Source organism: Amblyomma americanum, chromosome 10 (assembly GCF_052857255.1).
Source record: "Amblyomma americanum isolate KBUSLIRL-KWMA chromosome 10, ASM5285725v1, whole genome shotgun sequence".
Lineage (NCBI taxonomy): Eukaryota > Metazoa > Arthropoda > Arachnida > Ixodida > Ixodidae > Amblyomma > Amblyomma americanum.
In genome coordinates this window covers 133,545,308-133,560,476 of record NC_135506.1, presented here as the reverse complement: position 1 = coordinate 133,560,476, position 15,169 = coordinate 133,545,308, and the positions used below count along the sequence as shown (strand labels likewise).

The 15,169-nt window shown below is 48.1% G+C and overlaps 1 protein-coding gene across 1 annotated transcript in view; it reads left to right on the top strand.

Annotated features, from left to right (window-relative positions):
• LOC144108726 (uncharacterized) overlaps nt 1-15,169 on the top strand; it is a 282,666-nt gene that overhangs the window by 118,869 nt on the left and 148,628 nt on the right. The gene's annotated exons all lie outside the window — the stretch shown is intronic.

Here is a 15,169-nt window from a genome sequence, read left to right as displayed (position 1 = left end):
CTTGCTAAATCCATACTTTCTGCCGTCGAGAGATCGGAAAAATCCGAGACAAAGCAAGAAAGATAAAGGAAATGTATCCTGGCACAGGCTCACCACTTATCTTTGTCACGGATCTCCCCGGAGAACACTCGCACCGAAAGAAAGGACTAGGTGACATGTGTACCAACCAAGACGCACATTTAGTTCACCCTACGTGACACACAAACTAGAACACAAAAATAACAAAACTAACAAAAAACACAAGGACTATCAATATACGCAACCAGGTAACACGGCTACTAGCGTTCTACTGTTAGCGGTCGGCGTTCGTGCTCACGGTTGATTCGGCGCGGATGCGGCGTTGTATGGATCCAGTAGGCGGCGTGGAGGCGGCGTTCAACGTGCTTGGGCTGGCGTCGCTGGCGGCGTCGCTGGCTGCATCGTACAAGCTCTCGGTCCAAGCGCCCGTGGAGGTGATGCCGGTGTTGTTGGCGTTGGGAGCACCACCCTGATGGGTGGCAACAGCGCTGGAGACACCCTTGGCCGTGGTAGGTGGTAGCGCAGGTGGTAGCGTCCTCCGTTGACTCCCCGGAACAGGCTCAGGCACGGCAGGAAGTCCACGATGCGATGCCGTAGAACACGAGCTCACCGGAGCAGTAGCCGGCGTCGCTCTCTTCCAGCCGAGGAGTCCATGACCCTCCGGAGCCTCCGCTTCTCTGCTGTTCCCCCCGTGCCTCGCTCTCCCTCGCCCTTTAATAGCCTTCGCATTAGTACACGTAATACTTGTCGTCGTCTTCTTCTCTTCTCCACCAATCATCTCCCTCCACCTCACCGAATGCTTCTCCTTCATCTTTATTCTTCGGTTAATCCACGTTGTCTTCTTCACACCTCTTTCCTTTAAAAATTAATTTAAGCGGTCACATTCCTTCGGGCAGCACCTAGTATTTCAGCTCACCGATGCGGGGAAGAACCGTATACGGGGCGAAGTAGCGCTTCATCAGTTTGTTGGAGATACCTCGACGGCGTACCGTCGTCCACACCCAAACCTGTCGCCAGGGTAAAAATGAGCGTCACGTCGACGGAGATTGTGCCGACGAGCGTCTGTATGCTGTTGGTGCTGGAGGTAGAGTCGAGCGAGTTGCCGAGCTTCCTCCGCGCGCTCGCAGACTTGTCGCGCACCATCGACGTCGACAGATGGCTCGTGTGGCAACATAGTGTCAAGCATCGTGGTAGCCTGTCTGTCATGCACCAGTTGCAATTGGGACATACCTGTCGTCTCCTCGACAGCGGTATTATATGCTAATGTAACGCGGCACCCTAGTCTGTGATCAAAATGGCAGGGGCACCGTAACGGAGCGCAGTACACTCAATAAAAAATTTAGCTGCCTCAACAGCCGTCGCTGACGGAAGTGCTCTTGACTCGGCGTATCTGATTAAGTAGATTGTGGCTACGATAATGTACCTGCTACCCGACTGCGACGTTGGAAATGGGCCGAAAAAATCTTGTCCGATTGTGTGGAACGGCGCATGCGGTGGGTTGAGCGGCTGGAGAAGACCAACTTGTCGTGTAGCAGTTCTTTTCGCTTTTCGCACTCTCGACAAGTTTTTACGTAGTGACGGACGTCCTTAGAAAGTTGCGACCGATACTACCTTTCTCGGATACGGGCAAGTGTTCGGCTGTAGCCAAGGCGACCAGCTGTAGGATCATCGTGAAAAGCTTCGGCCACCTCGGCGCGCAGGTCTTCTTGCACAACAAGGAGCCATGACCTCGGGCTGCTGTCGAAGTTCTGCTTGTACAATACGCCGTGCAGAATCCGGAACGTCGGAAGAATACGCACGAAACGCAGGGCAGCATGTCTTCGTCGCCTTCCAGGTGTGCCAACCAGTATGTAGAGCTACCCGTTCATAGGGCTGGACCCAGTCTTCAACATCATTAAGGCCATCGCCACGGAACGGGGCGACAGATCTTGGGGTGACAGGCACGTAGACGATTCTCGGCGCAATCGCGGGGTTGGTTTGTTGTGACTGCGACGGCATGCTGGTGTTGGTCCTAGATGTCCTCGGTCTCTCGGGCACAAGTGCGAATTCTGGCGCTTGGCCGTGCTGACGTCGTCTAGCGCGAGTCTGTTTCTTCCGAGGGCTCCAGGAAAACCCGACGGCCAGGACATGCTACCGGGCTTGAATTGCGAGGCGGGGTGCGTTGCATTAGATGCCACTAGTCTGTGCCACCATGCCACCATGCATGCCACCAGTCTTGACGTCATAATCTTCCGTCCGTATTAAACAAATATAAACACATCAAATGTTTGACACCTGTTCAACTGCTACAGATTTTTTCCACTTTGTAATGCAGTTTGTTTTTCGCTATAGTGTTCTTACTTATTCTTTCACAGTTTCCCTCCAATTGCTCACGAAGATGCCTTCTCATTATTCATGCGATTTGTGTCAATCTGTAACAAAAAATGCAGTCTTTGTGTACATATTTTCTACCGACCTACCTGTAAGCGTTTCTTAGTTTTTTTTGTAATGTTGAATATTTCATGTTAACCTTTTTTTGATCATTATTATTTGTAATATTTCATTTAGTGGTCCCGTCTATGCTGCCTTGTAAGGGTTGCCTGGGCCTCGTCAAGCTGTTTTATTACAGCTTTTAGCACGGGTGACCCACCAGACTTTCTGGTAAATAAAGATCAAGTTTCTTTACCCAGCACCAAATGTCACGGCTTGCTTGATGTAGAGGCCGACGGCGAGCACAGATGGCGACAGCAGGAGCACAGGAACAGGCAGGTCCGCCAGCAGCAGTGTTGTCGTCGGCACGCATCAATCGCGCTTCGACTTTCTCTTCGCCACTATATTAGCAACAAGGCAAATGAAATGAGGGGCTCGTTTTGACACAGATATCAAGAAAGCCAACACTCGCCAGAACTAAGGTGCATATGAGAATGCTTCCATTTTTTTTTTAAATTTGTAGTGCAATAATTGAATAATGCTTCAATTAATCTGTCGCTTAAATAAAATTATTTAAAACGTAGCATAAGAACAGCCATGCCACCCGTGGAACCGAACCCACGACCTCCGAATATCGCGACCGGTGCTCTACCAACTGAGCTACGGGGACAACTGTACAATCTGCTACTTTCGTGGGTATTCATGTTTTGCGTGTAAGCGAACCTTGAGAGTGTTCACCAGCGCCACCCTAAGAGGGTTCTTGCTCAGTTTCCGCCTTCGCCGTTAGATGACGTTCCACGCCGCACTCGTGGCATTACAGGACGTGCTACGTCCGCCGCTATGAACGAGGGTGGCCCTGGTGAACACTCACAAGGTTCGCTTACAAGCAAAACATCAGTACCCACGAAAGAAAAAGATTGGACAACCGTCACCCTAGCTCAGTAGAGCATTTCTGCTTCTGGCCGCGGTCGTCAATGCACGCAGGATGGCTGGCTCTTCGCCAGCTGTGATAACCGCCGATGCTGGCCGCGGAGCATCGTTTTTTGACTGTTTGAAAGGATAAAGAATTGTAACGCCGCCTCTGCCTACCGGAAATGGACTGAAAACAATGGCTGCTCTTACTGCGACACAGCTGCAAGGTCTTACGGGATTAAAGATTCCCGCGAGCCGATGAAAGAAGCCGGCGTCATCGAACAGGTGGGCGGTATCGGAACATACCAGATGTCGGACGTGTGCTTAGTAAACTTCCGCAGCGAAGAGGCCAAGAAAAAGCTGCTCAACGCCGGGAATATCGCTGTTAAAGGGTAAACTTCCGTAGTTTTTGACCCTGAAAGGCACGAAGTGCGGCTGAACGTAGTACATTGGTTCGCATTCAACGTGAGCAAAGGAACTCTGGGGCGGGCGTTCGCTGAGTACGGCGAAGTAAACGAAGTCTGGAGCGATAGATGGAAGACCGGCGGGTTTGAAAACGCTGACTCGGAATCTCGAGTTGTGCGGCTTGTTATCCGAGGAGGTGCAAGCCTCGAACGCCTACCCCATAGGATGCGTATCGGGAATGGGACAGCGTTAGACGTCGTGTCTGGCCGTGCGCCGATATGTCTCTGCTGCCGCAACGCAACCCGCATAGGCGTACTGCAGGTGCCCAAGTGCAGCCATTGCCATGCGTACGGGCACGAGGAGGCTGAATGCACGAGGCCGTACGCCCACGCCACTGGGCGAAGAAGACTCGGCGAAAACAGTGAGCTGCATATGGACGAGGTTGAAGCTGAGCAGGCCGCCTCCAACCCAGTGGTCGAGATCCTAACGGCTGCATTGAAACGCGATGACAGGGAAGACGACACGCCACGAACTGCTGAATCAACGCTCAGGCCACCTGGGTCGGCTGTCATGGACAAGGTTACAGAGCCACCACAGGATATCCGACGCCCCGCTGAAAAAGGCAACGGGAAATCCTTGGAGGTCGACCTCTACGGCTGCTAAATGGCGCCTCGACGGCGTCGCTACATCAAGTCCGGAGCAAAGGCAGCGTCTGCTACCAAGCCAACGGGACGCCAGCGAGGTGAAAAAGCAGCATGTCATCAGCGGGCAACAATTGTCGTCGCTTCCTCGACACGACAACTCGAAGTCCTAATAATGGAGGAACGACACCAAACGGCGCGACATTGCGCGTACAAAGGTAAGCGCCGTACCGGTGGCCTGGTCTTGCTAAGCGATGGCGGCCTTTGAAAGATACCTCGTCGTAGTCACGCTCAATGTCAGAGGTATTTCATCCAGGAGGAGGCAAAATCAGCTCTTACGACTCGTGACTGAGCAGGAATTGGATTTTGTAACGGTACAAGAAACAAAAATCGAGAGTCAAGACCAGATCGACAGCATAGTTCGTCCGTTCAGCAGCCGATACTATGTTTGCGTGTCTCCTGTGGTGGGTGCTTCGGCAGAGTGCATGATTTTGATCCTCAAGTCTCTGGGAGCGATTGTGAAAAGAGTTTAGACTTGCATTTTCGATCGTTGGATTCTCTGTCACATGACATTTGCTGGTTTGGAATGGCGCGTCATCTGTATTTACGCACACGCTAACGTGGGAGAGAGGCGAAAACAGACAGTTGCAAACCATGGTGATACAGACCGTCTGGTCGTCTGTCTTGGTGATTTCAACTGCGTAAGCATGGCACGCGACAAGACCAGTTCGACTTCCTATAGAGATGCGAGTACTGCCGGTTTGAGTTACATAACTGATGGCTGCCATCTGGAAGCCGTGACCGATTGTACCGGGTGTGGTTCTGGCGTTCGTTTTACCTATTTGCAGGGAACGAGGCACGCACGTTTGGATCGGGCGTAGTGATACCATTCTACGGCGAATACTTCGTACAACCAGTGCCGTTTAGTGACCATTGTCTTGTTGTCTTCCATGTAAAAAGAAGAAAAGTAACAAAAAGTAAATTCGTGTGCGAAAACTGGAAGCTTAATGAAAAGCTGCTGAAAGACATCTTTATGGAACGTTATGCGTCGGCGATACGTGAAATGCAAATCGAAGACAATTAACTTCTAGGAGTGAACAGGATAGATAAGCGGGCGAGTTGGTGATACATAATGCAAAAAAACAGCGCGAACAAACGGGGACTAGACGAAGAATACACAGGACCAAGCGCTGACTCTCAACTAAAGTTTAATCACAGGAAGCACACTTATAAAAGGAAACAGAAAACGAAAAAAACACAAAATCAGAACGCATGTGTTACTATGTGATGTCCAGATATGCAACTTCACAGTCACGCAGGAGCAGGGATGGTTGGCTGACACATAATCTTGGTTTCTTTGTCATGTTATACGCCTCGATAATTTCCCTGGTCAACTGGTCGGGGTGTTTGTACAAAATGTCAGTAAAATGCAAGGACGGAAAACATGATTGACACTCACGGCAATGATCAGCTAGATTAGTGGAGCGATTAGATTCTAATGAATTGAGATGTTCTCCGAGTCGTGTGTTGATACAACGTCCCGTTTGCCCAATGTATATCTGACCACAGGATAGGGGGATTTTATAAACTACCCCTTTGGAGCACGGCACAAAACTTTTAGCGTGCTTAACACCACAGGACGTTACAGATTTCTTGGGGTTGCGGGACTTATTTTCTACTGCTGAACAAATTTTACTGAGCTTATTCGGGGCCGAAAAAACCACATCAACTTTATACCTATGGGCCACATTTTTAAGACCATGAGACAGGCGATGCACATAGGGAAGGACTGCGAACTTTTTCCGTTTCTGTTCTTTCTGTGAGGACGGCAGCAATGTCGGCGCTTTAAGCTTTTTAATTATTTTATTGCAACCCAAAGTGATAAGCTCAGCTGGATATCCTGCTTCCTTTAGTCTCTTAGCCTGATTATCAAAGCTTTCTTGCATAGCATGGTGACAAGATTTTGACAACGCAGATGACAAGGATGAAACAACAATTCCACATTTCACTACCTTAGAATGATGTGACTTATAGTTCAGCAGCGGTTTGTTGGCACGTGGCGCGTAATTCCAACACATGTGTCCCTTCCCTTCAGTCAAACATAAATCTAAAAATTGTATCTGGTTATCGACCGGTACCTCAGTGGTGAACTGTAAACCCCGTGCATTAGCTTTAAATGCTTCTAACACTGTAGACATGTGCTTGGCATAGTCCGTTTTTTCAATGAGGATTAAAAAATCATCGACGTATCTGAAAATTCGGTACGGCATTCCACACAAATCTTTCTGGATAGCTCTATCCACGAATGACAGAAAAATATCACTAAGCGCAGGCGCTACTTTAGACCCAATACAAACACCCGCTTTCTGGGTATAGAGTGTGCCTTCCCATTCAACAAAGGTAGATTTAACATAAAAAGACAACAGCTCTAGGAACCCAGACACAGCAATGCCACAAACACTTATAAACTGTTCTTCATCATTGTCCGAAGTGATGCAATCAGAAACAGCAGTCATCATTTCCTCGTGCGGCAGGGAGTAGTATAAATCTACCACATCAATGCTGAAAGCCGAGCATGAACCTGGGTTATGCGCCTGTAAAAACTTGACGACACACTCAGAGTTTGGTACCTTAAAAGGATCATTAATAGATAAAGCTGCCAAATGTTTCTGCAAATATCCAGAAATTTCGTGTTGCCAGGTGCTCTTTTCCGTCACAATGGCCCTAAATGGTAATCCCGTTTTATGTGTCTTAGCAGAGAAGAAAATCTTTAAACAGCTGCTTTTTGCCTTAACTACACTCCCTTTAAGTCGCTCCAGATTCAATTGTTCAAGCAGTTGCACCGCTCTGCTTTTTACCTTCTGTAACTTCGCCGAGACGGGCTGAAAGTTCTTCTCGATGGCTACTAATGCTTTATCCGAAAATAATGATTCAGGTATGACTACAAAACGCCCTTCTTTATCCGCAGTTACCAGTCGCAAGTTATTCGAGACAAGGAAGTTAATCAATGATCCGAATCCCTTTCCATGCTTGACCGCCGTAGAGGTCCTGGCTAAAACCGCTGTACATTCTTCTACGCACCTGGGTCGAGACTCATCCGGTGCCAGGCGAGAAATCGATCGCGCCATGGTCACCTTTTCTTCCCCTCGCAGGTGTGGCTCAACACAGAATTTTGGGCCCATCTGAAGAAGGGCTTCATGCGGTTTTGGTAGTGGCGTATCACCAAGTACAATCACTTTTCCTGGTTTCTGCGACGTCCCTATCCTGTGGTCAGATATACATTGGGCAAACGGGACGTTGTATCAACACACGACTCGGAGAACATCTCAATTCATTAGAATCTAATCGCTCCACTAATCTAGCTGATCATTGCCGTGAGTGTCAATCATGTTTTCCGTCCTTGCATTTTACTGACATTTTGTACAAACACCCCGACCAGTTGACCAGGGAAATTATCGAGGCGTATAACATGACAAAGAAACCAAGATTATGTGTCAGCCAACCATCCCTGCTCCTGCGTGACTGTGAAGTTGCATATCTGGACATCACATAGTAACACATGCGTTCTGATTTTGTGTTTTTTTCGTTTTCTGTTTCCTTTTATAAGTGTGCTTCCTGTGATTAAACTTTAGTTGAGAGTCAGCGCTTGGTCCTGTGTATTCTTCGTCTAGTCCCCGTTTGTTCGCGCTGTTTTTTTGCATTATGTATCACCAACTCGCCCGCTTATCTATCCTGTTGAATTTCATTTCTAGTACTACGGGCTCTGTTACGTACCCTAACACTCTCCCTGTTGACCCGGCTGTCTTGGCCTCGTTGGTTGCTGTGTGTGTGTGCAAAGCTCGTGTGTCCTCCTGGCATGCAAGGAAAGGATGGTGTCCACCAGAACTTCAAGTGATTTGCGGGTTCCTGCAACCGTCCAAAGGACATGCTCGCCGCGTATGTAAAATCCTGTCTTCGGAATGGAGGCACCAAGGCCGGTTTTTCAAGGACCGCCTGAGAGTTGCCTGTGAGCACAGCGGAAGTCTACATCACCATCCTCGTATGTACCGTGAATGGTGCAAAACCGTTGACGAGTGCACTGAGTTCTTGTGGAGCAGGGTTCGACCGAATCTCCCGTCAAGGAAAGGGACGTCGCAGAAACCAGGAAAAGTGATTGTACTTGGTGATACGCCACTACCAAAACCGCATGAAGCCCTTCTTCAGATGGGCCCAAAATTCTGTGTTGAGCCACACCTGCGAGGGGAAGAAAAGGTGACCATGGCGCGATCGATTTCTCGCCTGGCACCGGATGAGTCTCGACCCAGGTGCGTAGAAGAATGTACAGCGGTTTTAGCCAGGACCTCTACGGCGGTCAAGCATGGAAAGGGATTCGGATCATTGATTAACTTCCTTGTCTCGAATAACTTGCGACTGGTAACTGCGGATAAAGAAGGGCGTTTTGTAGTCATACCTGAATCATTATTTTCGGATAAAGCATTAGTAGCCATCGAGAAGAACTTTCAGCCCGTCTCGGCGAAGTTACAGAAGGTAAAAAGCAGAGCGGTGCAACTGCTTGAACAATTGAATCTGGAGCGACTTAAAGGGAGTGTAGTTAAGGCAAAAAGCAGCTGTTTAAAGATTTTCTTCTCTGCTAAGACACATAAAACGGGATTACCATTTAGGGCCATTGTGACGGAAAAGAGCACCTGGCAACACGAAATTTCTGGATATTTGCAGAAACATTTGGCAGCTTTATCTATTAATGATCCTTTTAAGGTACCAAACTCTGAGTGTGTCGTCAAGTTTTTACAGGCGCATAACCCAGGTTCATGCTCGGCTTTCAGCATTGATGTGGTAGATTTATACTACTCCCTGCCGCACGAGGAAATGATGACTGCTGTTTCTGATTGCATCACTTCGGACAATGATGAAGAACAGTTTATAAGTGTTTGTGGCATTGCTGTGTCTGGGTTCCTAGAGCTGTTGTCTTTTTATGTTAAATCTACCTTTGTTGAATGGGAAGGCACACTCTATACCCAGAAAGCGGGTGTTTGTATTGGGTCTAAAGTAGCGCCTGCGCTTATTGATATTTTTCTGTCATTCGTGGATAGAGCTATCCAGAAAGATTTGTGTGGAATGCCGTACCGAATTTTCAGATACGTCGATGATTTTTTAATCCTCATTGAAAAAACGGACTATGCCAAGCACATGTCTACAGTGTTAGAAGCATTTAAAGCTAATGCACGGGGTTTACAGTTCACCACTGAGGTACCGGTCGATAACCAGATACAATTTTTAGATTTATGTTTGACTGAAGGGAAGGGACACATGTGTTGGAATTACGCGCCACGTGCCAACAAACCGCTGCTGAACTATAAGTCACATCATTCTAAGGTAGTGAAATGTGGAATTGTTGTTTCATCCTTGTCATCTGCGTTGTCAAAATCTTGTCACCATGCTATGCAAGAAAGCTTTGATAATCAGGCTAAGAGACTAAAGGAAGCAGGATATCCAGCTGAGCTTATCACTTTGGGTTGCAATAAAATAATTAAAAAGCTTAAAGCGCCGACATTGCTGCCGTCCTCACAGAAAGAACAGAAACGGAAAAAGTTCGCAGTCCTTCCCTATGTGCATCGCCTGTCTCATGGTCTTAAAAATGTGGCCCATAGGTATAAAGTTGATGTGGTTTTTTCGGCCCCGAATAAGCTCAGTAAAATTTGTTCAGCAGTAGAAAATAAGTCCCGCAACCCCAAGAAATCTGTAACGTCCTGTGGTGTTAAGCACGCTAAAAGTTTTGTGCCGTGCTCCAAAGGGGTAGTTTATAAAATCCCCCTATCCTGTGGTCAGATATACATTGGGCAAACGGGACGTTGTATCAACACACGACTCGGAGAACATCTCAATTCATTAGAATCTAATCGCTCCACTAATCTAGCTGATCATTGCCGTGAGTGTCAATCATGTTTTCCGTCCTTGCATTTTACTGACATTTTGTACAAACACCCCGACCAGTTGACCAGGGAAATTATCGAGGCGTATAACATGACAAAGAAACCAAGATTATGTGTCAGCCAACCATCCCTGCTCCTGCGTGACTGTGAAGTTGCATATCTGGACATCACATAGTAACACATGCGTTCTGATTTTGTGTTTTTTTCGTTTTCTGTTTCCTTTTATAAGTGTGCTTCCTGTGATTAAACTTTAGTTGAGAGTCAGCGCTTGGTCCTGTGTATTCTTCGTCTAGTCCCCGTTTGTTCGCGCTGTTTTTTTTTGCATTCTAGGAGTGAAGTGGGAAAAATTTAGGCAGGCAATGAAAATGACAGCTATTGAACTATCGTGCTATATAAAGTAAAAAAAGATGAGTGAAGGAAAATATGCTGAGAGATGACTTGAGCCAGGAGCCTGCATCGAAGAAATTCGCTCCGTTAAGCGGGAACTAGAAGCAATAGATACGAGCGGTATCAAGGAGCGATCGTGAGGGCGAGGGCACAACACCTGATACCGGGCGAAATGCCCTCGAAGCGTGCTGTCGGCTTGGAAAAGAGGTATGCCAACAAGAATGGCATACTGAAAATAGAGTGCAACGGTGCAATTTACTCCGATAAAGTGAATTTATACAAAGGGCCCTTTATGTATACTAGAGCGTGATCTTTAGTTACACGAAAGTAAGAACTGAAGACTTTAAAACCCATTTCCTGTCTATGCCGGAGCTTAGTGACAAAACGAAAGGACGGTTAGAAGTGTCTATTTCAACCGAAGAAGTGCGGAAACCCATAAAAGACCTCAGCCCTGGAATGTCTTCAGGACCAGATGGGCTAGTAGCGTCGCTCTATAAGGCATTCCAGAATGTTTTTGCGCAAGTTTTGTCTACGTTGTTTAATGAGGCTTATGACAAGGACATGTTTCCCCCGTCATTTTTTACAGCCCACATAATTTTAATGCCAAAAAGCGATGATGAAACTAGACTGCGACAAGTTACCGCTTACCGACTAGTATCACTGACGAATGTATATTATAAGATCTTCATGAAAGTTCTGGCTAAACGACTCCAAACCGTTATGCAAGAATTAGTAGAGCCACTGCAGACTTGTGGTATTAAAGGCCGTACCATAATACGAACGTCCACACAGCCCGGTCTGTGCTCGAGTGTTGCGAGGCCATGCATGAAAGCATCGCGATGCTCCAGCTTGATGTAGAGAAAGCCTTTGACAGGGTGCCACATGACCGCCTGTACTCTCTGTTAGAGCACGCGAATGTCGGATCAGTCATTTGCCAGGGCATAGCCATGACGTTACAGGGGATGCACGACGCGGTTGATGGTGAATAATGTGCGCGCATCCGAGTGTATCGCTCTGTGCGTAAAGGGTACTCCCTGTTACCATTGCTAGTTTGTTTGTATAATAAGGCGAAAGCCTTTAATGGCTCATACCCACGCTGTCCGTCTGTGACACTCTTCAACTCGATAAGAAAAAAAAAGTTTATGCACGATAGGATTCCAACCACCATCCTTCCGTTTCGGAGCTGAGCGTGATAACGACTACGCTACTTCCTGCCAACGCATATGTAGTTATCTTTGTCTAGGACGCTGGATAGTGTTTGCACAAAGGCGTCGAATTAGATGGATGCCTCCCAAATGCCCTGCAGTGTCTCCAGCAATTAGGATTGACAAAAACTGTGTACTTATTTAACATCTTAACCGCACATCAGTGACATAAGCAGCAACACGGCGCTTAAGGCTTTCGTCTCACCGCATTTTAGGTAAACACAGTGCCTCCTGAATTTTTGAGCCCTTTTGTTTGAGCCGAATTTGAAGCACCATGGAGTGTTCCCAGTTTTCGTCTGCATGCGGCGGAGGTCCGCGCTCTCGCGTAGGCAGATGTCATTGCCGTATTTTGTGCTGACTACGAAAGCGTTCGTGTTGTGGTTCAAACTGTGAAAAACTTTCGTTCTGTGAGTGAGAGCGCTGTGAACTGGGCTAAATGTTTGGGGTTCTGGCACGGCGAGTGGCCCACAACCCCAACAGTTTTCGCGAACATGCCTTGGACAGTAACCCCATTAAAATATGAGTGCCGCTGGAGAATTATCGCGACAGTTTGCCATATTGGAATCATGCATAACTGCACTGAATAAACATTTCATTATTTCATTTAGTTAATTACTCAAATTACGTTGAAATTATGACCACACATTGCGGGGTACTGACCGCATATCTCATTTTAAAAAAAAGCTTGTTTAGTATGCTTTGTGTCTTAAAAATATTCTGAAAGTCTAACTTTGAACACAAAATATAAACTTACCGTAGCAGCCATAATTAGTGTGTACTTTAAAAAAATACTAAAATTTAGGAAAGATAGCTTTCAATTGGATTTTAGCCGGAGAGATATGAGCATGGCAGACGTACCTGATTTCACGAGCCTTCGCTCTGCGTATTCCCGAAGCTGCACTGCATACCCTAAGTTTATACGAAACAAACTTTGGCCAGTTTGTGCAAGTTTTATGCTTTGCAAAGCCTGTTGGGTTCCTTTTAAAGGTTTCAAGGAAAAGTCATAGAGCAAATTCCACTCGAGCAGTCATTGAAAAACTGCGGGGTTTCAAATAGGGGGATAAATACGCTCTCCTCGCTTAACCGTGGCTGACAGCGCTAATAACCGGCAGCACCTTACGCTGTGAAAGCGGGCGCTCCCGAGCGCACGCCGACTACGGCGCGCCCAGCTCTGAAGGAAGAACAAAGCAACGACACTCCGGCTTGCACAAACAAGACATTTATTGCTACTACAACAATAAATGGCAGCTAGCAACAATATACGCTAAGGAATCGAGGAGGTCCGACTCACCAGCATGCTTACGAGCAAACGTTCGCACCCGGGAGGGCAAGGAGTAAACTGCGAGACCACGAGGCTTCGCACAGCTGGCGGAGAGCGGAGCGCCGAAACATCCGTACGCGACCAGTTCTGTATCCGAAGGAGTCTTCTCTTTCTCGCCGTTCGTGGCGCTCGTGTCGCCTGCGATGCCGGTGCCCTCTCTTGTTGGTTAAGGTGACGAAATAGGGAGGCTGCATCGCAGGAAAGCAAACCCAAGGAGACGAGTCCCCCCAACCTTCAATAGACCTACGCGCCTGAAAGTACTACGCGGCGTGTAGGTCTCCGCTTGGAAGACTCGCATTGCCAGTGAACAAAAAGTCCGCAGACCGGCAAAGCCAAGGCTGGTTAGAAACTGCAGGCCAGGATAACAGCAGCCGGAGGCGACTGCTGACTGGCTCGCTCCGGATGAATGCGCCGAACAGGATACATGCCGCTTCGTCGCGGCAGCGAGTCCACGTGCACTGGAGAGAAAGCCTGGGTGGCTCCACTGGATCTGCATGATTGCCGAAACGCGTTCCGCATGCTTATAATGTAGGTCACGGGAGAGGAAAGCTCTTCGCAAGGTCTGCGTGGCGCAATGCCTAACTCGCTAGCAATACGTGCCGCACGGCTGTGCAAAAGCAAAGTTCAAGTGAACAAAGCCCTTTCTTCAGTTGAAAGAGAGTGGTCGCTTCTTGCGCTGTTACAAAATAGGCGCCCAGCAATTTGCCACCCCTTTAAGCACCACTGTCCAGCGGTCGTGCCTCCTTTGACGTGGTGCAGGCAGCTCCGAAAAGCCTTAGGTCTAGCTACCGCTGACACCGACCGTGAACAAAACAAAGACCCGAAATAGGTTATGTGCGCGCAACCGGAGGAGCCATCAGCTCTGTGAGGTGCTCCTGTTCCGCTCACGGCACGAAGCAGCTTTTGAGCGGTCGGCACCGTATCGCACGGTGATGGAGCGCCCAGCGCTGAGCTGCGATCCATCAAGCTCGTAGCGGCAGCCCCAGGAGCCGCGACTCAAAGAATCGAAAGAGTCTATTGAGAAAAATATGTACAAGAAAACCCAGACGGCCACCGCGGCTTTCGTATTCACTAGCTTCGGGCTTGGCACCTGCGCGGGCGCTAGGCCTCGCTCTCCCACGATGCTGACTAAGTGGTTGTCGTGCTGAAGATACTCCAGGGAAAATTTGACTCAAGAAAAAATGTGCTTAGCATGTCACAAAGTTCCAACATCCAGCAGCGGAATCCACCTCGCCCTGAAGAAGACATGCCGCAGGTACTACTCACAAAAATTCACGCTAAGCGTTGCAGACGTCAAGTCCGGACAAAGCGTTCTTTGAACCAACAGTCGCCCAATGCTCCAACTGTTACCCAAAGTCGCTAACTCTTCGTTTCGTATTCTGGTGTCTTATGGCTCTTCTTGGTCATTTAGATTTGAGTTCGGGGCTGACGTTGCGTCACCTCGATGTGCTGTTACTTTGACAGTGTGTGCAACCATGTGTATCTGTGTTAGATATTTTCCCACGACTGCTGTTTTATTTGGTCACGTGGGCTTTGGATGGCATCGTAAAAGCTGCTCTTTTCTCAGAATAAATATGTAGGTAGTCAGCGCCAGTCCTGCTCACTTTTTCGTTTGTCCTTGCCTTTTCGCGCTGCATTCTTTAACAATGTTCCAAGACCAAGCCCCACGTTCAGCGCAGGTGTAGAGGTCGGAATAGGCAGATAACTATGTCCTCCCCGCTTAACCGTGGCTGACACAGTTCAAAAACATCCACACATTAGTCCATGATCGCGCGCAGTACCGAGTGCACGCCGACCACTTCTGGCCATGCTCTGAAGGAGGAACGGAGGAAGGGCACTCTCGCTGACGCAATCAAGGCATTTATTGCTGCGACGAAAAAAATAACGCCAGCCAGCAACAAAATACGCAAAGGAATTGAGGACGTCCGACTCACCAGCACG